This window comes from Dromaius novaehollandiae, unplaced genomic scaffold, assembly GCF_036370855.1.
Source record: "Dromaius novaehollandiae isolate bDroNov1 unplaced genomic scaffold, bDroNov1.hap1 HAP1_SCAFFOLD_31, whole genome shotgun sequence".
NCBI lineage: Eukaryota > Metazoa > Chordata > Aves > Casuariiformes > Dromaiidae > Dromaius > Dromaius novaehollandiae.
In genome coordinates, this window is record NW_026991289.1 from 103,772 (window position 1) to 131,422 (window position 27,651).

Below are 27,651 nucleotides of genomic sequence, written 5' to 3' on the forward strand. Positions count from 1 at the left end.
ACTTATGAGGCACTGAGTCTGCTGTGACCTCACAAGCACAGCCAGCAGGGGACGCTGGACACTAAACTATGAGGCACTGAGTCTGCTGTGACCTCAGAAGCACAGCCAGCAGCCATGAGACTGCCACTGGTAGAGGAGGCACTGAGTCTGCTGTGACCTCACAAGCACAGCCAGCAGCCAGGAGCCTGCCACGGGCCTAGGAGGCACTGAGGCTGGTGTGACCTCACAAGCACAGCCAGCAGGGGACGCTGGACACTTACCTATGAGGCACTGAGTCTGCTGTGACCTCACAAGCAGAGTCAGCAGGGGACGATGGCCACTAAACTATGAGGCACTGAGGCTGTTGTGACCTCACAAGCAGAACCAGCAGCCATGAGCCTGCCACTGGCAGAGGAGGCACTGAGGCTGCTGTGACCTCACAAGCACAGCCAGCAGCCATGAGCATGGCACTGGCAGAGGAGGCACTGAGGCCGCTGTGACATCACAAGCACAGCCAGCAGCCAGAAGCCTGATATTGGCCTGGGAGGCACTGAGTCTGCTGTGACCTCACAAGCAGAGCCAGCAGGGGGCGATGGACACTAACTTTTGAGGCACTGTGTCTGCTGTGACCTCACAACCAGAGCCAGCAGGGAGTGCTGGACACTAACCTTTGAGGCACTGAGGCTGCTGTGACCTCACAATCCCAGCCAGCAGCCATGAGACTGCCACTGGCAGAGGAGGCACTGAGGCTGCTGTGACCTCACAAGCACAGCCAGCAGGGGGCGCTGGACACTAACTTTTGAGGCACTGAGTCTGCTGTGATCTCACAAGCAGAGGCAGCAGGGGACGCTGGACACTAAACTATGAGGCACTGAGGCTGCTGTGACCTCACAAGCACAGCCAGTAGGGGGCGATGGACACTAACCTAGGAGGCACTGAGGCTGCTGTGACCTCACAAGCACAGCCAGCAGCCATGAGACTGCCACTGGCCTCAGAGGCACTGAGGCTGCTGTGACGTCACAAGCATAGCCAGCAGCCAGGAGCCTGACTTTGGCCTGGGAATCACTGAGGTTGCTGTGACCTCACAAGCAGAGACACCAGGGGACGCTGGACACTAAACTATGAGGCACTGAGGCTGCTGTGACCTCACAAGCACAGCCAGCAGCCATGAGCCTGCCACTGGCATAGGAGGCATTCAGGCTGCTGTGTCCTCAGAAGCACAGCCAGCAGCCATGACCCTGACACTGATCTAGGAGGCATTCAGGCTGCTGTGACCTCACAAGCACAGCCAGCAGCCATGAGCCTGATATTGGCCTGAGAGGCACTGAGGCTGCTGTGACCTCACAAGCACAGCCAGCAGCCATGAGCATGGCACTGACAGAGGAGGCACTGAGGCTGCTGTGACCTCACAAGCACAGCCAGCAGCCATGAGCATGGCACTGACAGAGGAGGCACTGAGGCTGCTGTGACGTCACAAGCACAGCCAGCAGCCAGGAGCCTGATACTGGCCTGGAAGGAACTGAGTCTGCTGTGACCTCACAAGCACAGCCAGCAGGGGGAGCAGGACACTAACTATTGAGGTACTGAGTCTGCTGTGATCTCACAAGCAGAGGCAGCAGGGGACGCTGGACACTAAACTATGAGGCACTGAGTCTGCTGTGACCTCACAAGCACAGCCAGTAGGGGGTGATGGACACTAACCTAGGAGCCACTGAGGCTGCTGTGACCTCACAATCACAGCCAGCAGCCATGAGCCTGCCACTGGCAGAGGAGGCACTGAGGCTTCTGTGACCTCACAAGCACAGCCAGCAGCCATGAACCTGATACTGGCCTAGTAGGCACTGAGGCTGCTGTGACGTCAGAAGCACAGCCAGCAGCCATGAGCCTGCCACTGGCCTAGGAGGCAATCAGGCTGCTGTGACGTCACAAGCACAGCCAGCAGCCATGAGCCTGATACTTGCCTGTGAGGCACTGAGTCTTCTGTGAGCTCACAAGCACAGCCAGCAGGGGATGCTGGACACTAAGCGATGAGGCACTGAGGCTGCTGTGACGTCACAAGCACAGCCAGCAGCCACGAGCCTGCCACTGGCCTAGGAGGCATTCAGGCTGCTGTGACGTCACAATCACAGCCAGCAGCCATGAGCCTGATATTGGCCTGAGAGGCACTGAGTCTTCTGTGACCTCAAAAGCACAGCCAGCAGCCATGAGCATGGCACTATCCACAGAGACACTGAGGCTGCTGTGACCTCAGAAGCACAGCCAGCAGCCCTGAACCTGACAGTGGCAGAGGAGGCACTGAGGCTGCTGTGACCTCACAACACAGCCAGCAGGGGGCACTGGAGATAACCTAGCAGGCACTGAGGCTGCTGTGACCTCACAAGCACAGCCAGTAGGGGGCGATGGACACTAACCTAGGAGGCACTGAGGCTGCTGTGACCTCACAAGCACAGCCAGCAGCCATGAGACTGCCACTGGCAGAGGAGGCACTGAGGTTTCTGTGACCTCACAAGCACAGCCAGCAGCCATGAGCCTGCCACGGGCCTAGGAGGCACTCAGGCAGCTGTGACGTCACAAGCACAGCCAGCAGCCAGGAGCCTGATATTGGCCTGGGAGGCACTGAGGCTGCTGTGACCTCACAAGCACAGCCAGCAGGGGACGATGGACACTAACCTAGCAGGCACTGAGTCTGCTGTGACCTCACAAGCAGAGCCAGCAGGGGACGCTGGACACTAAACTATGAGGCACTGAGGCTGCTGTGACCTCACAATCCCAGCCAGCAGCCATGAGCCTGCCACTGGCAGAGGAGGCACTGAGGCTGGTGTGACCTCACAAGCACAGCCAGCAGGGGGCGCTGTACACAAACTTTTGAGGCACTGAGTCTGCTGTGACCTCACAAGCAGAGCTAGCAGGGGACGCTGGACACTAAACTATGAGGCACTCAGGCTGCTGTGACCTCACAATCCCAGCCAGCAGCCATGAGCCTGCCACTGGCAGAGGAGGCACTGAGGCTGGTGTGACCTCACAAGCAGAGCCAGCAGGGGGCGCTGTACACTAACTTTTGAGGCACTGAGTCTGCTGTGACCTCACAAGCAGAGCCAGCAGGGGACGCTGGACACTAAACTATGAGGCACTCAGGCTGCTGTGACCTCACAATCCCAGCCAGCAGCCATGAGCCTGCCACTGGCAGAGGAGGCACTGAGGCTGGTGTGACCTCACAAACACAGCCAGCAGGGGGCGCTGTACACTAACTTTTGAGGCAATGATTCTGCTGTGACCTCACAAGCAGAGCCAGCAGGGGACGCTGGACACTAAACTGTGAGGCACTGAGGCTGCTGTGACGTCACAAGCAGAGGCAGCAGCCATGAGCCTGCCACTGGCCTCAGAGGCATTCAGGCTGCTGTGAGCTCACAAGCACAGCCAGCAGCCATGAGCCTGATACTGGCCTAGGAGGAACTGGGGTTGCTGTGACCTCACAAGCACAGCCAGCAGCCATGAGCCTGATACTGGCAGAGGAGGCACTGAGGCTGCTGTGACGTCACAAGCACAGCCAGCAGCCAGGAGCTTGATACTGGCCTGGAAGGCACTGAGGCCGCTGTGACCTCACAAGCAGAGCCATGAGTCTGCCACTGGCCTAGGAGGCATTCAGGCTTCTGTGAGCTCACAAGCACAGCCAGCAGCCATGAGCCTGATACTGGCCTAGGAGGCACTGAGGCTGCTGTGACGTCACAAGCACAGCCAGCAGCCATGAGCATGGCACTGGCAGAGGAGGCACTGAGGCTGCTGTGACGTCACAAGCACAGCCAGCAGCCATGAGCCTGATGCTGGCCTGTGAGGCACTGAGGCTGGTGTGAGCTCACAAGCAGAGCCAGCAGGGCACGCTGGACAGTAACTTATGAGGCACTGAGTCTGCTGTGACCTCACAAGCAGAGTCAGCAGGGGACGCTGGACACTAAACTATGAGGCACTGAGTCTGCTGTGACCTCAGAAGCACAGCCAGCAGCCATGAGACTGCCACTGGTAGAGGAGGCACTGAGTCTGCTGTGACCTCACAAGCACAGCCAGCAGCCATGAGCCTGCCACGGGCCTAGGAGGCACTCAGGCTGCTGTGACATCACAAGCACAGCCAGCAGCCAGGAGCCTGATATTGGCCTGGGAGGCACTGAGGCTGCTGTGACCTCACAAGCACAGCCAGCAGGGGACGCTGGACACTTACCTATGGGGCACTGAGTCTGCTGTGACCTCACAAGCAGAGTCAGCAGGGGACGATGGCCACTAAACTGCGAGGCACTGAGGCTGTTGTGACCTCACAAGCAGAGCCAGCAGCCATGAGCCTGCCACTGGCAGAGGAGGCACTGAGGCTGCTGTGACCTCACAAGCACAGCCAGCAGCCATGAGCATGGCACTGGCAGAGGAGGCACTGAGGCCGCTGTGACGTCACAAGCACAGCCAGCAGCCAGGAGCCTGATATTGGCCTGGGAGGCACTGAGTCTGCTGTGACCTCACAAGCAGAGCCAGCAGGGGGCGATGGACACTAACTTTTGAGGCACTGTGTCTGCTGTGACCTCACAAGCAGAGCCAGCAGGGAGTGCTGGACACTAACCTTTGAGGCACTGAGGCTGCTGTGACCTCACAATCCCAGCCAGCAGCCATGAGACTGCCACTGGCAGAGGAGGCACTGAGGCTTCTGTGACCTCACAAGCACAGCCAGCAGGGGGCGATGGACACTAACTATTGAGGCACTGAGTCTGCTGTGATCTCACAAGCAGAGGCAGCAGGGGACGCTGGACACTAAACTATGAGGCACTGAGGCTGCTGTGACCTCACAAGCACAGCCAGTAGGGGGCGATGGACACTAACCTAGGAGGCACTGAGGCTGCTGTGACCTCACAAGCACAGCCAGCAGCCATGAGACTGCCACTGGCCTCAGAGGCACTGAGGCTGCTGTGACGTCACAAGCATAGCCAGCAGCCAGGAGCCTGATTTTGGCCTGGGAATCACTGAGGCTGCTGTGACCTCACAAGCAGAGCCACCAGGGGACGCTGGACACTAAACTATGAGGCACTGAGGCTGCTGTGACCTCACAAGCACAGCCAGCAGCCATGAGCCTGCCACTGGCATAGGAGGCATTCAGGCTGCTGTGACCTCACAACACAGCCAGCAGCCATGACCCTGACACTGGTCTAGGAGGCATTCAGGCTGCTGTGACCTCACAAGCACAGCCAGCAGCCATGAGACTGCCACTGGCCTCAGAGGCACTGAGGCTGCTGTGACGTCACAAGCATAGCCAGCAGCCAGGAGCCTGATTTTGGCCTGGGAATCACTGAGGCTTCTGTGAGCTCACAAGCACAGCCAGCAGCCATGAGCCTGATACTGGCCTAGGAGGCACTGAGGCTGCTGTGACGTCACAAGCACAGCCAGCAGCCATGAGCATGGCACTGGCAGAGGAGGCACTGAGGCTGCTGTGACGTCACAAGCACAGCCAGCAGCCATGAGCCTGATGCTGGCCTGTGAGGCACTGAGGCTGGTGTGAGCTCACAAGCAGAGCCAGCAGGGCACGCTGGACAGTAACTTATGAGGCACTGAGTCTGCTGTGACCTCACAAGCAGAGTCAGCAGGGGACGCTGGACACTAAACTATGAGGCACTGAGTCTGCTGTGACCTCAGAAGCACAGCCAGCAGCCATGAGACTGCCACTGGTAGAGGAGGCACTGAGTCTGCTGTGACCTCACAAGCACAGCCAGCAGCCATGAGCCTGCCACGGGCCTAGGAGGCACTCAGGCTGCTGTGACATCACAAGCACAGCCAGCAGCCAGGAGCCTGATATTGGCCTGGGAGGCACTGAGGCTGCTGTGACCTCACAAGCACAGCCAGCAGGGGACGCTGGACACTTACCTATGGGGCACTGAGTCTGCTGTGACCTCACAAGCAGAGTCAGCAGGGGACGATGGCCACTAAACTGCGAGGCACTGAGGCTGTTGTGACCTCACAAGCAGAGCCAGCAGCCATGAGCCTGCCACTGGCAGAGGAGGCACTGAGGCTGCTGTGACCTCACAAGCACAGCCAGCAGCCATGAGCATGGCACTGGCAGAGGAGGCACTGAGGCCGCTGTGACGTCACAAGCACAGCCAGCAGCCAGGAGCCTGATATTGGCCTGGGAGGCACTGAGTCTGCTGTGACCTCACAAGCAGAGCCAGCAGGGGGCGATGGACACTAACTTTTGAGGCACTGTGTCTGCTGTGACCTCACAAGCAGAGCCAGCAGGGAGTGCTGGACACTAACCTTTGAGGCACTGAGGCTGCTGTGACCTCACAATCCCAGCCAGCAGCCATGAGACTGCCACTGGCAGAGGAGGCACTGAGGCCGCTGTGACGTCACAAGCACAGCCAGCAGCCAGGAGCCTGATATTGGCCTGGGAGGCACTGAGTCTGCTGTGACCTCACAAGCAGAGCCAGCAGGGGGCGATGGACACTAACTATTGAGGCACTGAGTCTGCTGTGATCTCACAAGCAGAGGCAGCAGGGGACGCTGGACACTAAACTATGAGGCACTGAGGCTGCTGTGACCTCACAAGCACAGCCAGTAGGGGGCGATGGACACTAACCTAGGAGGCACTGAGGCTGCTGTGACCTCACAAGCACAGCCAGCAGCCATGAGACTGCCACTGGCCTCAGAGGCACTGAGGCTGCTGTGACGTCACAAGCATAGCCAGCAGCCAGGAGCCTGATTTTGGCCTGGGAATCACTGAGGCTGCTGTGACCTCACAAGCAGAGCCACCAGGGGACGCTGGACACTAAACTATGAGGCACTGAGGCTGCTGTGACCTCACAAGCACAGCCAGCAGCCATGAGCCTGCCACTGGCATAGGAGGCATTCAGGCTGCTGTGACCTCACAACACAGCCAGCAGCCATGACCCTGACACTGGTCTAGGAGGCATTCAGGCTGCTGTGACCTCACAAGCACAGCCAGCAGCCATGAGCCTGATATTGGCCTGAGAGGCACTGAGGCTGCTGTGACCTCACAAGCACAGCCAGCAGCCATGAGCATGGCACTGACAGAGGAGGCACTGAGGCTGCTGTGACGTCACAAGCACAGCCAGCAGCCAGGAGCCTGATACTGGCCTGGAAGGCACTGAGTCTGCTGTGACCTCACAAGCGGAGCCAGCAGGGGGCGCTGGACACTAACTATTGAGGCACTGAGTCTGCTGTGATCTCACAAGCACAGCCAGCAGGGGACGCTGGACACTAAACTATGAGGCACTGAGTCTGCTGTGACCTCACAAGCACAGCCAGTAGGGGGTGATGGACACTAACCTAGGAGGCACTGAGGCTGCTGTGACCTCACAAGCACAGCCAGCAGCCATGAGCCTGCCACTGGCAGAGGAGGCACTGAGGCTTCTGTGACCTCACAAGCACAGCCAACAGCCATGAGCCTGCCACGGGCCTAGGAGGCACTCAGGCTGCTGTGACGTCACAAGCACAGCCAGCAGCCAGGAGCCTGATATTGGCCTGGGAGGCACTGAGGCTGCTGTGAACTCACAAGCACAGCCAGCAGGGGACGATGGACACTAACCTATGAGGCACTGAGTCTGCTGTGACCTCACAAGCAGAGCCAGCAGGGGACGCTGGACACTAAACTATGAGGCACTGAGGCTGCTGTGACCTCACAATCCCAGCCAGCAGCCATGAGCCTGCCACTGGCCTCAGAGGCACTGAGGCTGGTGTGACCTCACAAGCACAGCCAGCAGGGGGCGCTGTACACAAACTTTTGAGGCACTGAGTCTGCTGTGACCTCACAAGCACAGCTAGCAGGGGACGCTGGACACTAAACTATGAGGCACTGAGGCTGCTGTGACCTCACAAACACAGCCAGCAGGGGGCGCTGTACACTAACTTTTGAGGCAATGATTCTGCTGTGACCTCACAAGCAGAGCCAGCAGGGGACGCTGGACACTAAACTATGAGGCACTGAGGCTGCTGTGACGTCACAAGCAGAGCCAGCAGCCATGAGCCTGCCACTGGCCTCAGAGGCATTCAGGCTGCTGTGAGCTCACAAGCACAGCCAGCAGCCATGAGCCTGATACTGGCCTAGGAGGAACTGGGGTTGCTGTGACCTCACAAGCACAGCCAGCAGCCATGAGCATGGCACTATCCCCGGAGATACTGAGGCTGCTGTGACGTCACAAGCACAGCCAGCAGCCAGGAGCTTGATACTGGCCTGGAAGGCACTGAGGCTGCTGTGACGTCACAAGCACAGCCAGTAGCCAGGAGCTTGATACTGGCCTGGAAGGCACTGAGGCCGCTGTGACCTCACAAGCAGAGCCATGAGTCTGCCACTGGCCTAGGAGGCATTCAGGCTTCTGTGAGCTCACAAGCACAGCCAGGAGACATGAGCCTGATACTGGCCTAGGAGGCACTGAGGCTGCTGTGACGTCACAAGCACAGCCAGCAGCCATGAGCATGGCACTGGCCTGGGAGCCACTGAGGCTGCTGTGACGTCACAAGCACAGCCAGCAGCCAGGAGCCTGATATTGGCCTGGGAGGCACTGAGGCTGCTGTGACCTCACAAGCACAGCCAGCAGGGGACGTTGGACACTTACCTATGGGGCACTGAGTCTGCTGTGACCTCACAAGCAGAGTCAGCAGGGGACGATGGCCACTAAACTGCGAGGCACTGAGGCTGTTGTGACCTCACAAGCAGAGCCAGCAGCCATGAGCCTGCCACTGGCAGAGGAGGCACTGAGGCTGCTGTGACCTCACAAGCACAGCCAGCAGCCATGAGCATGGCACTGGCAGAGGAGGCACTGAGGCCGCTGTGACGTCACAAGCACAGCCAGCAGCCAGGAGCCTGATATTGGCCTGGGAGGCACTGAGTCTGCTGTGACCTCACAAGCAGAGCCAGCAGGGGGCGATGGACACTAACTTTTGAGGCACTGTGTCTGCTGTGACCTCACAAGCAGAGCCAGCAGGGAGTGCTGGACACTAACCTTTGAGGCACTGAGGCTGCTGTGACCTCACAAGCACAGCCAGCAGCCATGAGACTGCCACTGGCAGAGGAGGCACTGAGGCTTCTGTGACCTCACAAGCACAGCCAGCAGGGGGCGATGGACACTAACTATTGAGGCACTGAGTCTGCTGTGATCTCACAAGCAGAGGCAGCAGGGGACGTTGGACACTAAACTATGAGGCACTGAGGCTGCTGTGACCTCACAAGCACAGCCAGTAGGGGGCGATGGACACTAACCTAGGAGGCACTGAGGCTGCTGTGACCTCACAAGCACAGCCAGCAGCCATGAGACTGCCACTGGCCTCAGAGGCACTGAGGCTGCTGTGACGTCACAAGCATAGCCAGCAGCCAGGAGCCTGATTTTGGCCTGGGAATCACTGAGGCTGCTGTGACCTCACAAGCAGAGCCAGCAGCCATGAGCCTGCCACTGGCCTAGGAGGCATTCAGGCTGCTGTGACCTCACAACACAGCCAGCAGCCATGACCCTGACACTGGTCTAGGAGGCATTCAGGCTGCTGTGACCTCACAAGCACAGCCAGCAGCCATGAGCCTGATATTGGCCTGAGAGGCACTGAGGCTGCTGTGACCTCACAAGCACAGCCAGCAGCCATGAGCATGGCACTGACAGAGGAGCCACTGAGGCTTCTGTGACGTCACAAGCACAGCCAGCAGCCAGGAGCCTGATACTGGCCTGGAAGGCACTGAGTCTCCTGTGACCTCACAAGCAGAGCCAGCAGGGGGAGCTGGACACTAACTATTGAGGCACTGAGTCTGCTGTGATCTCACAAGCACAGCCAGCAGGGGACGCTGGACACTAAACTATGAGGCACTGAGTCTGCTGTGACCTCACAAGCACAGCCAGTAGGGGGTGATGGACACTAACCTAGGAGGCACTGAGGCTGCTGTGACCTCACAAGCACAGCCAGCAGCCATGAGCCTGCCACTGGCAGAGGAGGCACTGAGGCTTCTGTGACCTCACAAGCACAGCCAACAGCCATGAGCCTGCCACGGGCCTAGGAGGCACTCAGGCTGCTGTGACGTCACAAGCACAGCCAGCAGCCAGGAGCCTGATATTGCCCTGGGAGGCACTGAGGCTGCTGTGACCTCACAAGCACAGCCAGCAGGGGACGATGGACACTAACCTATGAGGCACTGAGTCTGCTGTGACCTCACAAGCAGAGCCAGCAGGGGACGCTGGACACTAAACTATGAGGCACTGAGGCTGCTGTGACCTCACAATCCCAGCCAGCAGCCATGAGCCTGCCACTGGCAGAGGAGGCACTGAGGCTGGTGTGACCTCACAAGCACAGCCAGCAGGGGGCGCTGTACACAAAGTTTTGAGGCACTGAGTCTGCTGTGACCTCACAAGCACAGCCAGCAGGGGACGCTGGACACTAAACTATGAGGCACTGAGGCTGCTGTGACCTCACAATCCCAGCCAGCAGCCATGAGCCTGCCACTGGCAGAGGAGGCACTGAGGCTGGTGTGACCTCACAAGCACAGCCAGCAGGGGGCGCTGTACACAAAGTTTTGAGGCACTGAGTCTGCTGTGACCTCACAAGCACAGCCAGCAGGGGACGCTGGACACTAAACTATGAGGCACTGAGGCTGCTGTGACCTCACAATCCCAGCCAGCAGCCATGAGCCTGCCACTGGCAGAGGAGGCACTGAGGCTGCTGTGACCTCACAAGCACAGCCAGCAGCCATGAGCATGGCACTGGCAGAGGAGGCACTGAGGCCGCTGTGACGTCACAAGCACAGCCAGCAGCCAGGAGCCTGATATTGGCCTGGGAGGCACTGAGTCTGCTGTGACCTCACAAGCAGAGCCAGCAGGGGGCGATGGACACTAACTTTTGAGGCACTGTGTCTGCTGTGACCTCACAAGCAGAGCCAGCAGGGAGTGCTGGACACTAACCTTTGAGGCACTGAGGCTGCTGTGACCTCACAATCCCAGCCAGCAGCCATGAGACTGCCACTGGCAGAGGAGGCACTGAGGCTCCTGTGACCTCACAAGCACAGCCAGCAGGGGGCGATGGACACTAACTATTGAGGCACTGAGTCTGCTGTGATCTCACAAGCAGAGGCAGCAGGGGACGCTGGACACTAAACTATGAGGCACTGAGGCTGCTGTGACCTCACAAGCACAGCCAGTAGGGGGCGATGGACACTAACCTAGGAGGCACTGAGGCTGCTGTGACCTCACAAGCACAGCCAGCAGCCATGAGACTGCCACTGGCCTCAGAGGCACTGAGGCTGCTGTGACGTCACAAGCATAGCCAGCAGCCAGGAGCCTGATTTTGGCCTGGGAATCACTGAGGCTGCTGTGACCTCACAAGCAGAGCCACCAGGGGACGCTGGACACTAAACTATGAGGCACTGAGGCTGCTGTGACCTCACAAGCACAGCCAGCAGCCATGAGCCTGCCACTGGCATAGGAGGCATTCAGGCTGCTGTGACCTCACAACACAGCCAGCAGCCATGACCCTGACACTGGTCTAGGAGGCATTCAGGCTGCTGTGACCTCACAAGCACAGCCAGCAGCCATGAGCCTGATATTGGCCTGAGAGGCACTGAGGCTGCTGTGACCTCACAAGCACAGCCAGCAGCCATGAGCATGGCACTGACAGAGGAGCCACTGAGGCTGCTGTGACGTCACAAGCACAGCCAGCAGCCAGGAGCCTGATACTGGCCTGGAAGGCACTGAGTCTGCTGTGACCTCACAAGCAGAGCCAGCAGGGGGAGCTGGACACTAACTATTGAGGCACTGAGTCTGCTGTGATCTCACAAGCACAGCCAGCAGGGGACGCTGGACACTAAACTATGAGGCACTGAGTCTGCTGTGACCTCACAAGCACAGCCAGTAGGGGGTGATGGACACTAACCTAGGAGGCACTGAGGCTGCTGTGACCTCACAAGCACAGCCAGCAGCCATGAGCCTGCCACTGGCAGAGGAGGCACTGAGGCTTCTGTGACCTCACAAGCACAGCCAACAGCCATGAGCCTGCCACGGGCCTAGGAGGCACTCAGGCTGCTGTGACGTCACAAGCACAGCCAGCAGCCAGGAGCCTGATATTGGCCTGGGAGGCACTGAGGCTGCTGTGAACTCACAAGCACAGCCAGCAGGGGACGATGGACACTAACCTATGAGGCACTGAGTCTGCTGTGACCTCACAAGCAGAGCCAGCAGGGGACGCTGGACACTAAACTATGAGGCACTGAGGCTGCTGTGACCTCACAATCCCAGCCAGCAGCCATGAGCCTGCCACTGGCCTCAGAGGCACTGAGGCTGGTGTGACCTCACAAGCACAGCCAGCAGGGGGCGCTGTACACAAACTTTTGAGGCACTGAGTCTGCTGTGACCTCACAAGCACAGCTAGCAGGGGACGCTGGACACTAAACTATGAGGCACTGAGGCTGCTGTGACCTCACAAACACAGCCAGCAGGGGGCGCTGTACACTAACTTTTGAGGCAATGATTCTGCTGTGACCTCACAAGCAGAGCCAGCAGGGGACGCTGGACACTAAACTATGAGGCACTGAGGCTGCTGTGACGTCACAAGCAGAGCCAGCAGCCATGAGCCTGCCACTGGCCTCAGAGGCATTCAGGCTGCTGTGAGCTCACAAGCACAGCCAGCAGCCATGAGCCTGATACTGGCCTAGGAGGAACTGGGGTTGCTGTGACCTCACAAGCACAGCCAGCAGCCATGAGCATGGCACTATCCCCGGAGATACTGAGGCTGCTGTGACGTCACAAGCACAGCCAGCAGCCAGGAGCTTGATACTGGCCTGGAAGGCACTGAGGCTGCTGTGACGTCACAAGCACAGCCAGTAGCCAGGAGCTTGATACTGGCCTGGAAGGCACTGAGGCCGCTGTGACCTCACAAGCAGAGCCATGAGTCTGCCACTGGCCTAGGAGGCATTCAGGCTTCTGTGAGCTCACAAGCACAGCCAGGAGACATGAGCCTGATACTGGCCTAGGAGGCACTGAGGCTGCTGTGACGTCACAAGCACAGCCAGCAGCCATGAGCATGGCACTGGCCTGGGAGCCACTGAGGCTGCTGTGACGTCACAAGCACAGCCAGCAGCCAGGAGCCTGATATTGGCCTGGGAGGCACTGAGGCTGCTGTGACCTCACAAGCACAGCCAGCAGGGGACGTTGGACACTTACCTATGGGGCACTGAGTCTGCTGTGACCTCACAAGCAGAGTCAGCAGGGGACGATGGCCACTAAACTGCGAGGCACTGAGGCTGTTGTGACCTCACAAGCAGAGCCAGCAGCCATGAGCCTGCCACTGGCAGAGGAGGCACTGAGGCTGCTGTGACCTCACAAGCACAGCCAGCAGCCATGAGCATGGCACTGGCAGAGGAGGCACTGAGGCCGCTGTGACGTCACAAGCACAGCCAGCAGCCAGGAGCCTGATATTGGCCTGGGAGGCACTGAGTCTGCTGTGACCTCACAAGCAGAGCCAGCAGGGGGCGATGGACACTAACTTTTGAGGCACTGTGTCTGCTGTGACCTCACAAGCAGAGCCAGCAGGGAGTGCTGGACACTAACCTTTGAGGCACTGAGGCTGCTGTGACCTCACAAGCACAGCCAGCAGCCATGAGACTGCCACTGGCAGAGGAGGCACTGAGGCTTCTGTGACCTCACAAGCACAGCCAGCAGGGGGCGATGGACACTAACTATTGAGGCACTGAGTCTGCTGTGATCTCACAAGCAGAGGCAGCAGGGGACGTTGGACACTAAACTATGAGGCACTGAGGCTGCTGTGACCTCACAAGCACAGCCAGTAGGGGGCGATGGACACTAACCTAGGAGGCACTGAGGCTGCTGTGACCTCACAAGCACAGCCAGCAGCCATGAGACTGCCACTGGCCTCAGAGGCACTGAGGCTGCTGTGACGTCACAAGCATAGCCAGCAGCCAGGAGCCTGATTTTGGCCTGGGAATCACTGAGGCTGCTGTGACCTCACAAGCAGAGCCAGCAGCCATGAGCCTGCCACTGGCCTAGGAGGCATTCAGGCTGCTGTGACCTCACAACACAGCCAGCAGCCATGACCCTGACACTGGTCTAGGAGGCATTCAGGCTGCTGTGACCTCACAAGCACAGCCAGCAGCCATGAGCCTGATATTGGCCTGAGAGGCACTGAGGCTGCTGTGACCTCACAAGCACAGCCAGCAGCCATGAGCATGGCACTGACAGAGGAGCCACTGAGGCTTCTGTGACGTCACAAGCACAGCCAGCAGCCAGGAGCCTGATACTGGCCTGGAAGGCACTGAGTCTCCTGTGACCTCACAAGCAGAGCCAGCAGGGGGAGCTGGACACTAACTATTGAGGCACTGAGTCTGCTGTGATCTCACAAGCACAGCCAGCAGGGGACGCTGGACACTAAACTATGAGGCACTGAGTCTGCTGTGACCTCACAAGCACAGCCAGTAGGGGGTGATGGACACTAACCTAGGAGGCACTGAGGCTGCTGTGACCTCACAAGCACAGCCAGCAGCCATGAGCCTGCCACTGGCAGAGGAGGCACTGAGGCTTCTGTGACCTCACAAGCACAGCCAACAGCCATGAGCCTGCCACGGGCCTAGGAGGCACTCAGGCTGCTGTGACGTCACAAGCACAGCCAGCAGCCAGGAGCCTGATATTGCCCTGGGAGGCACTGAGGCTGCTGTGACCTCACAAGCACAGCCAGCAGGGGACGATGGACACTAACCTATGAGGCACTGAGTCTGCTGTGACCTCACAAGCAGAGCCAGCAGGGGACGCTGGACACTAAACTATGAGGCACTGAGGCTGCTGTGACCTCACAATCCCAGCCAGCAGCCATGAGCCTGCCACTGGCAGAGGAGGCACTGAGGCTGGTGTGACCTCACAAGCACAGCCAGCAGGGGGCGCTGTACACAAAGTTTTGAGGCACTGAGTCTGCTGTGACCTCACAAGCACAGCCAGCAGGGGACGCTGGACACTAAACTATGAGGCACTGAGGCTGCTGTGACCTCACAATCCCAGCCAGCAGCCATGAGCCTGCCACTGGCAGAGGAGGCACTGAGGCTGGTGTGACCTCACAAACACAGCCAGCAGGGGGCGCTGTACACTAACTTTTGAGGCAATGATTCTGCTGTGACCTCAGAAGCAGAGCCAGCAGGGGACGCTGGACACTAAACTATGAGGCACTGAGGCTGCTGTGACGTCACAAGCAGAGCCAGCAGCCATGAGCCTGCCACTGGCCTCAGAGGCATTCAGGCTGCTGTGAGCTCACAAGCACAGCCAGCAGCCATGAGCCTGATACTGGCCTAGGAGGAACTGGTGTTGCTGTGACCTCACAAGCACAGCCAGCAGCCATGAGCATGGCACTATCCCCGGAGATACTGACGCTGCTGTGACCTCAGAAGCACAGCCAGCAGCCATGAGCCTGGCACTGGCAGAGGAGGCACTGTGGCTGCTGTGACGTCACAAGCACAGCCAGCAGCCAGGAGCTTGATACTGGCCTGTGAGGCACTGAGGCCGCTGTGACCTCACAAGCAGAGCCAGCAAGGCACGCTGGACAGTAACTTATGAGGCACTGAGTCTGCTGTGACCTCACAAGCACAGCCAGCAGGGGACGCTGGACACTAAACTATGAGGCACTGAGTCTGCTGTGACCTCAGAAGCACAGCCAGCAGCCATGAGACTGCCACTGGTAGAGGAGGCACTGAGTCTGCTGTGACCTCACAAGCACAGCAGGCAGCCATGAGCCTGCCACGGGCCTAGGAGGCACTCAGGCTGCTGTGACATCACAAGCACAGCCAGCAGCCAGGAGCCTGATATTGGCCTGGGAGGCACTGAGGCTGCTGTGACCTCACAAGCACAGCCAGCAGGGGACGCTGGACACTTACCTATGAGGCACTGAGTCTGCTGTGACCTCACAAGCAGAGTCAGCAGGGGACGATGGCCACTAAACTATGAGGCGCTGAGGGTGTTGTGACCTCACAAGCAGAACCAGCAGCCATGAGCCTGCCACTGGCCTCAGAGGCACTGAGGCTGCTGTGACCTCACAAGCACAGCCAGCAGCCATGAGCATGGCACTGGCAGAGGAGGCACTGAGGCCGCTGTGACGTCACAAGCACAGCCAGCAGCCAGGAGCCTGATACTGGCCTGGAAGGCACTGAGTCTCCTGTGACCTCACAAGCAGAGCCAGCAGGGGGAGCTGGACACTAACTTTTGAGGCACTGAGTCTGCTGTGATCTCACAAGCACAGCCAGCAGGGGACGCTGGACACTAAACTATGAGGCACTGAGTCTGCTGTGACCTCACAAGCACAGCCAGTAGGGGGTGATGGACACTAACCTAGGAGGCACTGAGGCTGCTGTGACCTCACAAGCACAGCCAGCAGCCATGAGCCTGCCACTGGCCTCAGAGGCACTGAGGCTTCTGTGACCTCACAAGCACAGCCAACAGCCATGAGCCTGCCACGGGCCTAGGAGGCACTCAGGCTGCTGTGACGTCACAAGCACAGCCAGCAGCCAGGAGCCTGATATTGGCCTGGGAGGCACTGAGGCTGCTGTGACCTCACAAGCACAGCCAGCAGGGGACGATGGACACTAACCTATGAGGCACTGAGTCTGCTGTGACCTCACAAGCAGAGCCAGCAGGGGACGCTGGACACTAAACTATGAGGCACTGAGGCTGCTGTGACCTCACAATCCCAGCCAGCAGCCATGAGCCTGCCACTGGCAGAGGAGGCACTGAGGCTGGTGTGACCTCACAAGCACAGCCAGCAGGGGGCGCTGTACACAAAGTTTTGAGGCACTGAGTCTGCTGTGACCTCACAAGCACAGCCAGCAGGGGACGCTGGACACTAAACTATGAGGCACTGAGTCTGCTGTGACCTCACAATCCCAGCCAGCAGCCATGAGCCTGCCACTGGCAGAGGAGGCACTGAGGCTGGTGTGACCTCACAAACACAGCCAGCAGGGGGCGCTGTACACTAACTTTTGAGGCACTGAGTCTGCTGTGACCTCAGAAGCAGAGCCAGCAGGGGACGCTGGACACTAAACTATGAGGCACTGAGGCTGCTGTGACCTCACAAGCACAGCCAGCAGCCATGAGCCTGCCACTGGCCTCAGAGGCATTCAGGCTGCTGTGAGCTCACAAGCACAGCCAGCAGCCATGAGCCTGATACTGGCCCAGGAGGAACTGGGGTTGCTGTGACCTCACAAGCACAGCCAGCAGCCATGAGCATGGCACTATCCCCGGAGATACTGACGCTGCTGTGACCTCAGAAGCACAGCCAGCAGCCATGAGCCTGGCACTGGCAGAGGAGGCACTGAGGCTGCTGTGACGTCACAAGCACAGCCAGCAGCCAGGAGCCTGATGCTGGCCTGTGAGGCACTGAGGCCGCTGTGAGCTCACAAGCAGAGCCAGCAGGGCACGCTGGACAGTAACTTATGAGGCACTGAGTCTGCTGTGACCTCACAAGCACAGCCAGCAGGGGACGCTGGACACTAAACTATGAGGCACTGAGTCTGCTGTGACCTCACAAGCACAGCCAGCAGCCATGAGACTGCCACTGGTAGAGGAGGCACTGAGTCTGCTGTGACCTCACAAGCACAGCCAGCAGCCATGAGCCTGCCACGGGCCTAGGAGGCACTCAGGCTGCTGTGACATCACAATCCCAGCCAGCAGCCAGGAGCCTGATATTGGCCTGGGAGGCACTGAGGCTGCTGTGACCTCACAAGCACAGCCAGCAGGGGACGCTGGACACTTACCTATGAGGCACTGAGTCTGCTGTGACCTCACAAGCAGAGTCAGCAGGGGACGATGGCCACTAAACTATGAGGCGCTGAGGGTGTTGTGACCTCACAAGCAGAACCAGCAGCCATGAGCCTGCCAGTGGCCTCAGAGGCACTGAGGCTGCTGTGACCTCACAAGCACAGCCAGCAGCCATGAGCATGGCACTGGCAGAGGAGGCACTGAGGCCGCTGTGACGTCACAAGCACAGCCAGCAGCCAGGAGCCTGATATTGGCCTGGGAGGCACTGAGTCTGCTGTGACCTCACTAGCACAGCCAGCAGGGGGCGATGGACACTAACTTTTGAGGCACTGTGTCTGCTGTGACCTCACAAGCAGAGCCAGCAGGGAGTGCTGGACACTAACCTTTGAGGCACTGAGGCTGCTGTGACCTCACAAGCACAGCCAGCAGCCATGAGCCTGCCACTGGCAGAGGAGGCACTGAGGCTTCTGTGACCTCACATGCACAGCCAGCAGGAGGCGCTGGACACTAACTATTGAGGCACTGAGTCTGCTGTGATCTCACAAGCAGAGGCAGCAGGGGACGCTGGACACTAAACTATGAGGCACTGAGGCTGCTGTGACCTCACAAGCACAGCCAGTAGGGGGCGATGGACACTAACCTCAGAGGCACTGCGGCTGCTGTGACCTCACAAGCACAGCCAGCAGCCATGAGACTGCCACTGGCCTCAGAGGCACTGAGGCTGCTGTGACGTCACAAGCATAGCCAGCAGCCAGGAGCCTGATTTTGGCCTGGGAATCACTGAGGCTGCTGTGACCTTACAAGCAGAGCCACCAGGGGACGCTGGACACTAAACTATGAGGCACTGAGGCTGCTGTGACCTCACAAGCAGAGCCAGCAGCCATGACCCTGCCACTGGCATAGGAGGCATTCAGGCTGCTGTGCCCTCAGAAGCACAGCCAGCAGCCATGAGACTGACACTGGTCTAGGAGGCATTCAGGCTGCTGTGACCTCACAAGCACAGCCAGCAGCCATGAGCCTGATATTGGCCTGAGAGGCACTGAGGCTGCTGTAACCTCACAAGCACAGCCAGCAGCCATGAGCATGGCACTGACAGAGGAGGCACTGAGGCTGCTGTGACGTCACAAGCACAGCCAGCAGCCAGGAGCCTGATACTGGCCTGGAAGGCACTGAGTCTCCTGTGACCTCACAAGCAGAGCCAGCAGGGGGAGCTGGACACTAACTATTGAGGCACTGAGTCTACTCTGATCTCACAAGCACAGCCAGCAGGGGACGCTGGACACTAAACTATGAGGCACTGAGTCTGCTGTGACCTCACAAGCACAGCCAGTAGGGGGTGATGGACACTAACCTAGGAGGCACTGAGTCTGCTGTGACCTCACAATCACAGCCAGCAGCCATGAACCTGATACTGGCCTAGTAGGCACTGAGGCTGCTGTGACCTCACAAGCACAGCCAGCAGCCATGAGCCTGATACTGGCCTAGTAGGCACTGAGGCTGCTGTGACCTCACAAGCACAGCCAGCAGCCAGGAGCCTGCCACTGGCCTAGGAGGCAATCAGGCTGCTGTGACGTCACAAGCATAGCCAGCAACCATGAGCCTGATACTTGCCTGTGAGGCACTGAGTCTGCTGTGACCTCACAAGCACAGCCAGCAGGGGATGCTGGACACTAAACGATGAGGCACTGAGGCTGCTGTGACGTCACAAGCACAGCCAGCAGCCATGACACTGCCACTGGCCTAGGAGGCATTCAGGCTGCTGTGACGTCACAATCACAGCCAGCAGCCATGAGCCTGATACTGGCCTGAGAGGCACTGAGGCTGCTGTGACCTCAAAACACAGCCAGCAGCCATGAGCATGGCACTATCCACAGAGACACTGAGGCTGCTGTGACCTCAGAAGCACAGCCAGCAGCCCTGAACCTGACAGTGGCAGAGGAGGCACTGAGGCTGCTGTGACCTCACAACACAGCCAGCAGGGGGCACTGGAGATAACCTAGCAGGCACTGAGTCTGCTGTGACCTCACAAGCACAGCCAGTAGGGGGCGATGGACACTAACCTAGGAGGCACTGAGGCTGCTGTGACCTCACAAGCACAGCCAGCAGCCATGAGACTGCCACTGGCAGAGGAGGCACTGAGGCTTCTGTGACCTCACAAGCACAGCCAGCAGCCATGAGCCTGCCACGGGCCTAGGAGGCACTCAGGCTGCTGTGACGTCACAAGCACAGCCAGCAGCCAGGAGCCTGATATTGGCCTGGGAGGCACTGAGGCTGCTGTGAACTCACAAGCACAGCCAGCAGGGGACGATGGACACTAAACTATGAGGCACTGAGTCTGCTGTGACCTCACAAGCAGAGTCAGCAGGGGACGCTGGACACTAAACTATGAGGCACTGAGGCTGCTGTGACCTCACAATCCCAGCCAGCAGCCATGAGCCTGCCACTGGCAGAGGAGGCACTGAGGCTGGTGTGACCTCACAAGCACAGCCAGCAGGGGGCGCTGTACACAAACTTTTGAGGCACTGAGTCTGCTGTGACCTCACAAGCAGAGCTAGCAGGGGACGCTGGACACTAAACTATGAGGCACTGAGGCTGCTGTGACCTCACAATCCCAGCCAGCAGCCATGAGCCTGCCACTGGCAGAGGAGGCACTGAGGCTGGTGTGACCTCACAAGCACAGCCAGCAGGGGGCGCTGTACACAAACTTTTGAGGCACTGAGTCTGCTGTGACCTCACAAGCAGAGGCAGCAGCCATGAGCCTGCCACTGGCCTCAGAGGCATTCAGGCTGCTGTGAGCTCACAAGCACAGCCAGCAGCCATGAGCCTGATACTGGCCTAGGAGGAACTGGGGTTGCTGTGACCTCACAAGCACAGCCAGCAGCCATGAGCCTGGCACTGGCAGAGGAGGCACTGAGGCTGCTGTGACGTCACAAGCACAGCCAGCAGCCAGGAGCTTGATACTGGCCTGGAAGGCACTGAGGCCGCTGTGACCTCACAAGCAGAGCCATGAGTCTGCCACTGGCCTAGGAGGCATTCAGGCTTCTGTGAGCTCACAAGCACAGCCAGCAGCCATGAGCCTGATACTGGCCTAGGAGGCACTGGGGTTGCTGTGACCTCACAAGCACAGCCAGCAGCCATGAGCCTGGCACTGGCAGAGGAGGCACTGAGGCTGCTGTGATGTCACAAGCACAGCCAGCAGCCATGAGCCTGATGCTGGCCTGTGAGGCACTGAGGCTGGTGTGAGCTCACAAGCAGAGCCAGCAGGGCACGCTGGACAGTAACTTAGGAGGCACTGAGTCTGCTGTGACCTCACAAGCACAGCCAGCAGGGGACGCTGGACACTAAACTATGAGGCACTGAGTCTGCTGTGACCTCAGAAGCACAGCCAGCAGCCATGAGACTGCCACTGGTAGAGGAGGCACTGAGTCTGCTGTGACCTCACAAGCACAGCCAGCAGCCATGAGCCTGCCACGGGCCTAGGAGGCACTCAGGCTGCTGTGACATCACAAGCACAGCCAGCAGCCAGGAGCCTGATTTTGGCCTGGGAGGCACTGAGGCTGGTGTGACCTCACAAGCACAGCCAGCAGGGGACGCTGGACACTTACCTATGAGGCACTGAGTCTGCTGTGACCTCACAAGCAGAGTCAGCAGGGGACGATGGCCACTAAACTATGAGGCACTGAGGCTGTTGTGACCTCACAAGCAGAACCAGCAGCCATGAGACTGCCACTGGCAGAGGAGGCACTGAGGCTGCTGTGACCTCACAAGCACAGCCAGCCGCCATGAGCATGGCACTGGCAGAGGAGGCACTGAGGCCGCTGTGACATCACAAGCACAGCCAGCAGCCAGAAGCCTGATATTGGCCTGGGAGGCACTGAGTCTGCTGTGACCTCACAAGCAGAGCCAGCAGGGGGCGATGGACACTAACTTTTGAGGCACTGTGTCTGCTGTGACCTCACAAGCAGAGCCAGCAGGGAGTGCTGGACACTAACCTTTGAGGCACTGAGGCTGCTGTGACCTCACAATCCCAGCCAGCAGCCATGAGCCTGCCACTGGCAGAGGAGGCACTGAGGCTTCTGTGACCTCACAAGCACAGCCAGCAGGGGGCGATGGACACTAACTATTGAGGCACTGAGTCTGCTGTGATCTCACAAGCAGAGGCAGCAGGGGACGCTGGACACTAAACTATGAGGCACTGAGGCTGCTGTGACCTCACAAGCACAGCCAGTAGGGGGCGATGGACACTAACCTAGGAGGCACTGAGGCTGCTGTGACCTCACAAGCACAGCCAGCAGCCATGAGACTGCCACTGGCCTCAGAGGCACTGAGGCTGCTGTGACGTCACAAGCATAGCCAGCAGCCAGGAGCCTGATTTTGGCCTGGGAATCACTGAGGCTGCTGTGACCTCACAAGCAGAGACACCAGGGGACGCTGGACACTAAACTATGAGGCACTGAGGCTGCTGTGACCTCACAAGCACAGCCAGCAGCCATGAGCCTGCCACTGGCATAGGAGGCATTCAGGCTGCTGTGACCTCAGAAGCACAGCCAGCAGCCATGAGACTGACACTGGTCTAGGAGGCATTCAGGCTGCTGTGACCTCACAAGCACAGCCAGCAGCCATGAGCCTGATATTGGCCTGAGAGGCACTGAGGCTGCTGTGACCTCACAAGCACAGCCAGCAGCCATGAGCATGGCACTGACAGAGGAGGCACTGAGGCTGCTGTGACGTCACAAGCACAGCCAGCAGCCAGGAGCCTGATACTGGCCTGGAAGGCACTGAGTCTGCTGTGACCTCACAAGCAGAGCCAGCAGGGGGAGCTGGACACTAACTATTGAGGCACTGAGTCTGCTGTGATCTCACAAGCACAGCCAGCAGGGGACGCTGGACACTAAACTATGAGGCACTGAGTCTGCTGTGACCTCACAAGCACAGCCAGTAGGGGGTGATGGACACTAACCTAGGAGCCACTGAGGCTGCTGTGACCTCACAATCACAGCCAGCAGCCATGAGCCTGCCACTGGCAGAGGAGGCACTGAGGCTTCTGTGACCTCACAAGCACAGCCAGCAGCCATGAACCTGATACTGGCCTAGTAGGCACTGAGGCTGCTGTGACGTCAGAAGCACAGCCAGCAGCCATGAGCCTGCCACTGGCCTAGGAGGCACTCAGGCTGCTGTGACGTCACAAGCACAGCCAGCAGCCATGAGCCTGATACTTGCCTGTGAGGCACTGAGTCTTCTGTGACCTCACAAGCACAGCCAGCAGGGGATGCTGGACACTAAACGATGAGGCACTGAGGCTGCTGTGACGTCACAAGCACAGCCAGCAGCCACGAGCCTGCCACTGGCCTAGGAGGCATTCAGGCTGCTGTGACGTCACAATCACAGCCAGCAGCCATGAGCCTGATACTGGCCTGAGAGGCACTGAGTCTGCTGTGACCTCAAAAGCACAGCCAGCAGCCATGAGCATGGCACTATCCACAGAGACACTGAGGCTGCTGTGACCTCAGAAGCACAGCCAGCAGCCCTGAACCTGACAGTGGCAGAGGAGGCACTGAGGCTGCTGTGACCTCACAACACAGCCAGCAGGGGGCACTGGAGATAACCTAGCAGGCACTGAGTCTGCTGTGACCTCACAAGCACAGCCAGTAGGGGGCGATGGACACTAACCTAGGAGGCACTGAGGCTGCTGTGACCTCACAAGCACAGCCAGCAGCCATGAGACTGCCACTGGCAGAGGAGGCACTGAGGTTTCTGTGACCTCACAAGCACAGCCAGCAGCCATGAGCCTGCCACGGGCCTAGGAGGCACTCAGGCAGCTGTGACGTCACAAGCACAGCCAGCAGCCAGGAGCCTGATATTGGCCTGGGAGGCACTGAGGCTGCTGTGACCTCACAAGCACAGCCAGCAGGGGACGATGGACACTAACCTATGAGGCACTGAGTCTGCTGTGACCTCACAAGCAGAGCCAGCAGGGGACGCTGGACACTAAACTATGAGGCACTGAGGCTGCTGTGACCTCACAATCCCAGCCAGCAGCCATGAGCCTGCCACTGGCAGAGGAGGCACTGAGGCTGGTGTGACCTCACAAGCAGAGCCAGCAGGGGGCGCTGTAAACTAACTTTTGAGGCACTGAGTCTGCTGTGACCTCACAAGCAGAGCCAGCAGGGGACGCTGGACACTAAACTATGAGGCACTCAGGCTGCTGTGACCTCACAATCCCAGCCAGCAGCCATGAGCCTGCCACTGGCAGAGGAGGCACTGAGGCTGGTGTGACCTCACAAACACAGCCAGCAGGGGGCGCTGTACACTAACTTTTGAGGCAATGATTCTGCTGTGACCTCACAAGCAGAGCCAGCAGGGGACGCTGGACACTAAACTGTGAGGCACTGAGGCTGCTGTGACGTCACAAGCAGAGGCAGCAGCCATGAGCCTGCCACTGGCCTCAGAGGCATTCAGGCTGCTGTGAGCTCACAAGCACAGCCAGTAGCCATGAACCTGATACTGGCCTAGGAGGAACTGGGGTTGCTGTGACCTCACAAGCACAGCCAGCAGCCATGAGCCTGCCACTGGCATAGGAGGCATTCAGGCTGCTGTGACCTCAGAAGCACAGCCAGCAGCCATGAGACTGACACTGGTCTAGGAGGCATTCAGGCTGCTGTGACCTCACAAGCACAGCCAGCAGCCATGAGCCTGATATTGGCCTGAGAGGCACTGAGGCTGCTGTGACCTCACAAGCACAGCCAGCAGCCATGAGCATGGCACTGACAGAGGAGGCACTGAGGCTGCTGTGACGTCACAAGCACAGCCAGCAGCCAGGAGCCTGATACTGGCCTGGAAGGCACTGAGTCTCCTGTGACCTCAGAAGCAGAGCCAGCAGGGGGAGCTGGACACTAACTATTGAGGCACTGAGTCTGCTGTGATCTCACAAGCACAGCCAGCAGGGGACGCTGGACACTAAACTATGAGGCACTGAGTCTGCTGTGACCTCACAAGCACAGCCAGTAGGGGGTGATGGTCACTAACCTAGGAGCCACTGAGGCTGCTGTGACCTCACAATCACAGCCAGCAGCCATGAGCCTGCCACTGGCAGAGGAGGCACTGAGGCTTCTGTGACCTCACAAGCACAGCCAGCAGCCATGAACCTGATACTGGCCTAGTAGGCACTGAGGCTGCTGTGACGTCAGAAGCACAGCCAGCAGCCATGAGCCTGCCACTGGCCTAGGAGGCAATCAGGCTGCTGTGACGTCACAAGCACAGCCAGCAGCCATGAGCCTGATACTTGCCTGTGAGGCACTGAGTCTTCTGTGACCTCACAAGCACAGCCAGCAGGGGATGCTGGACACTAAACGATGAGGCACTGAGGCTGCTGTGACGTCACAAGCACAGCCAGCAGCCACGAGCCTGCCACTGGCCTAGGAGGCATTCAGGCTGCTGTGACGTCACAATCACAGCCAGCAGCCATGAGCCTGATACTGGCCTGAGAGGCACTGAGTCTGCTGTGACCTCAAAAGCACAGCCAGCAGCCATGAGCATGGCACTATCCACAGAGACACTGAGGCTGCTGTGACCTCAGAAGCACAGCCAGCAGCCCTGAACCTGACAGTGGCAGAGGAGGCACTGAGGCTGCTGTGACCTCACAACACAGCCAGCAGGGGGCACTGGAGATAACCTAGCAGGCACTGAGTCTGCTGTGACCTCACAAGCACAGCCAGTAGGGGGCGATGGACACTAACCTAGGAGGCACTGAGGCTGCTGTGACCTCACAAGCACAGCCAGCAGCCATGAGACTGCCACTGGCAGAGGAGGCACTGAGGTTTCTGTGACCTCACAAGCACAGCCAGCAGCCATGAGCCTGCCACGGGCCTAGGAGGCTCTCAGGCAGCTGTGACGTCACAAGCACAGCCAGCAGCCAGGAGCCTGATATTGGCCTGGGAGGCACTGAGGCTGCTGTGACCTCACAAGCACAGCCAGCAGGGGACGATGGACACTAACCTATGAGGCACTGAGTCTGCTGTGACCTCACAAGCAGAGTCAGCAGGGGACGCTGGACACTAAACGATGAGGCACTGAGGCTGCTGTGACCTCACAATCCCAGCCAGCAGCCATGAGCCTGCCACTGGCAGAGGAGGCACTGAGGCTGGTGTGACCTCACAAGCACAGCCAGCAGGGGGCGCTGTACACAAACTTTTGAGGCACTGAGTCTGCTGTGACCTCACAAGCAGAGCTAGCAGGGGACGCTGGACACTAAACTATGAGGCACTCAGGCTGCTGTGACCTCACAATCCCAGCCAGCAGCCATGAGCCTGCCACTGGCAGAGGAGGCACTGAGGCTGGTGTGACCTCACAAGCAGAGCCAGCAGGGGGCGCTGTACACTAACTTTTGAGGCACTGAGTCTGCTGTGACCTCACAAGCAGAGCCAGCAGGGGACGCTGGACACTAAACTATGAGGCACTCAGGCTGCTGTGACCTCACAATCCCAGCCAGCAGCCATGAGCCTGCCACTGGCAGAGGAGGCACTGAGGCTGGTGTGACCTCACAAACACAGCCAGCAGGGGGCGCTGTACACTAACTTTTGAGGCAATGATTCTGCTGTGACCTCACAAGCAGAGCCAGCAGGGGACGCTGGACACTAAACTGTGAGGCACTGAGGCTGCTGTGACCTCACAAGCAGAGGCAGCAGCCATGAGCCTGCCACTGGCCTCAGAGGCATTCAGGCTGCTGTGAGCTCACAAGCACAGCCAGCAGCCATGAGCCTGATACTGGCCTAGGAGGAACTGGGGTTGCTGTGACCTCACAAGCACAGCCAGCAGCCATGAGCCTGGCACTGGCAGAGGAGGCACTGAGGCTGCTGTGACGTCACAAGCACAGCCAGCAGCCAGGAGCTTGATACTGGCCTGGAAGGCACTGAGGCCGCTGTGACCTCACAAGCAGAGCCATGAGTCTGCCACTGGCCTAGGAGGCATTCAGGCTTCTGTGAGCTCACAAGCACAGCCAGCAGCCATGAGCCTGATACTGGCCTAGGAGGCACTGAGGCTGCTGTGACGTCACAAGCACAGCCAGCAGCCATGAGCATGGCACTGGCAGAGGAGGCACTGAGGCTGCTGTGACGTCACAAGCACAGCCAGCAGCCATGAGCCTGATGCTGGCCTGTGAGGCACTGAGGCTGGTGTGAGCTCACAAGCAGAGCCAGCAGGGCACGCTGGACAGTAACTTATGAGGCACTGAGTCTGCTGTGACCTCACAAGCACAGCCAGCAGGGGACGCTGGACACTAAACTATGAGGCACTGAGTCTGCTGTGACCTCAGAAGCACAGCCAGCAGCCATGAGACTGCCACTGGTAGAGGAGGCACTGAGTCTGCTGTGACCTCACAAGCACAGCCAGCAGCCATGAGCCTGCCACGGGCCTAGGAGGCACTCAGGCTGCTGTGACATCACAAGCACAGCCAGCAGCCAGGAGCCTGATATTGGCCTGGGAGGCACTGAGGCTGGTGTGACCTCACAAGCACAGCCAGCAGGGGACGCTGGACACTTACCTATGGGGCACTGAGTCTGCTGTGACCTCACAAGCAGAGTCAGCAGGGGACGATGGCCACTAAACTGTGAGGCACTGAGGCTGTTGTGACCTCACAAGCACAGCCAGCAGCCATGAGCCTGCCACTGGCAGAGGAGGCACTGAGGCTGCTGTGACCTCACAAGCACAGCCAGCAGCCATGAGCATGGCACTGGCAGAGGAGGCACTGAGGCCGCTGTGACGTCACAAGCACAGCCAGCAGCCAGGAGCCTGATATTGGCCTGGGAGGCACTGAGTCTGCTGTGACCTCACAAGCAGAGCCAGCAGGGGGCGATGGACACTAACTTTTGAGGCACTGTGTCTGCTGTGACCTCACAAGCAGAGCCAGCAGGGAGTG